Raw genomic sequence first — 2,245 nt, 5'->3', positions numbered from 1 at the left:
CTTCATTTGTAAGCAAAACAAATGTATCCAATTTAGGCAGCATCATATTCTCATGAACATTAGAATCATTACCAAGAAACGAAAGTACCTGGTAATTTAGTTGGCGTGCACGAGCTCTAGTAATTGGTCCAGTATGTATAGCAGCAGGGGCTGTGGGTGTAACAATTGTATTGATGTCCTCATCATCCTCCCCTTCTTGAAATGAAGTCGTCCTCGACGTAAGTTCATCTTCCTCACCCAAATAAGGCTTCAAATCTGCAATGTTAAAAGTGGGACTAACCCCAAAATTTGCAGGCAACTCAAGTTTATATGCATTATCATTTATTTTCTCTAACACCTTAAAGGGACCATCAGCACGTGGCATTAACTTTGATTTGCGCAAATCAGGAAATCTATCCTTACGCAAATGTAACCAAACAAGATCTCCAGGTGCAAACACAACATGTTTTCTACCCTTATCTCCAGCAAGTTTATATTTAGCATTCATGCGCTCAATGTTTTCCTTAGTTAACTCATGCATTTTTAAAATCAATTCAGCACGTTGTTTAGCATCAAAATTAACCTTCTCCGAAGATGGAAGAGGCAACAAATCAATAGGTGCACGAGGTAGGAAACCATACACAACTTCAAAAGGGCACATCTTAGTAGTAGAATGCAATGAACGATTATAAGCAAATTCAATATGAGGCAAGCATTCCTCCCACATTTTCTTATTATTCTTCAAAATAGCCCTAAGCATAGTAGACAACGTTCTATTGACTACTTCAGTTTGTCCATCAGTTTGGGGGTGACAAGTAGTACTAAAAAGCAGTTTAGTCCCCAACTTAGCCCATAAACATCTCCAAAAGTGGCTAAGAAATTTAGTACTAAAAAGTAGTACTAAAAAGCAGTTTAGTCCCCAACTTAGCCCATAAACATCTCCAAAAGTGGCTAAGAAATTTAGTATCACGATCTGAAACAATAGTATTTGGCACACCATGCAAGCGAATAATTTCACGAAAGAACAAATCAGCAACATTAACAGCATCATCGCTTTTATGACATGGTATAAAGTGTGCCATTTTCGAGAATCTATCCACGACAACAAATATGCTATCCCTCCCCTTCTTTGTTCGAGGTAAACCTAAAACAAAGTCCATAGATATATCCTCCCAAGGAACACTAGGTACAGGCAAAGGCATATATAAACCATGAGGATTGAGTCGTGACTTAGCTTTTTGACATGTAGTGCAGCGAGCAATAAAACGCTCAACATCCTGTCTCATCTTTGGCCAAAAGAAATGTGTAGCAAGTACGTCCTCCGTCTTCTTCACGCCAAAGTGTCCCATTAATCCTCCTCCATGCGCCTCCTGCAACAACAAAAGACGAACGGAGCTAGCTGGAATGCATAGCTTGTTAGCACGAAACACAAATCCATCGTTAACAACAAACTTGTTCCACATTCTTCCTTCTTTACAATTATGCATTACATCTTTAAAATCAGCATCATGCACATATTGATCTTTGATGGTCTCCAAACCAAATATTTTGAAGTCAAGTTGTGAAAGCATAGTATAGCGACGAGACAATGCATCAGCTATAACATTTTCTTTTCCCTTCTTGTGTTTAATGACATAAGGGAAAGTCTCAATGAATTCAACCCATTTAGCATGTCTACGATTCAGTTTAGCTTGACTTTTAATATGTTTCAAAGATTCATGATCAGAATGTATAACAAATTCTTTGGGCCATAAATAATGTTGCCATGTTTCTAAAGTCCGAACAAGAGCATATAATTCTTTATCATAAGTAGAATAATTCAGACTAGGCCCACTCAATTTTTCAGAAAAGTATGCAACAGGTTTGCCATCTTGTAATAACACACCTCCTAATCCAATTCCACTAGCATCACATTCAAGCTCAAAAGTCTTATTAAAATCAGGAAGTTGGAGTAAAGTAGCATGTGTCAACTTATCTTTCAATACCGTGAAGGCTTCTTCCTGTGCGGTACCCCAAAGAAAAGGCACATCTTTCTTTGTAAGCTCATTGAGAGGTGCAGCAATGGTGCTGAAATCTCTCACAAAACGCCTATAGAATCCAGCGAGGCCAAGAAAACTCCTCACTTGTGTGACCGTTTTGGGCTGCGGCCAACTCTCAATAGCTTCAACCTTGGCTTTATCAACTTCAATTCCCTGTGGAGTAACAACATAGCCAAGAAAAGATACTCGGTCGGTGCAAAAGGTGCACTTCCCAAGGTTACCAAACA

This window comes from Triticum aestivum, chromosome 7A (assembly GCF_018294505.1).
Source record: "Triticum aestivum cultivar Chinese Spring chromosome 7A, IWGSC CS RefSeq v2.1, whole genome shotgun sequence".
Lineage (NCBI taxonomy): Eukaryota > Viridiplantae > Streptophyta > Magnoliopsida > Poales > Poaceae > Triticum > Triticum aestivum.
Note: the sequence above shows the minus strand (reverse complement) of the source record.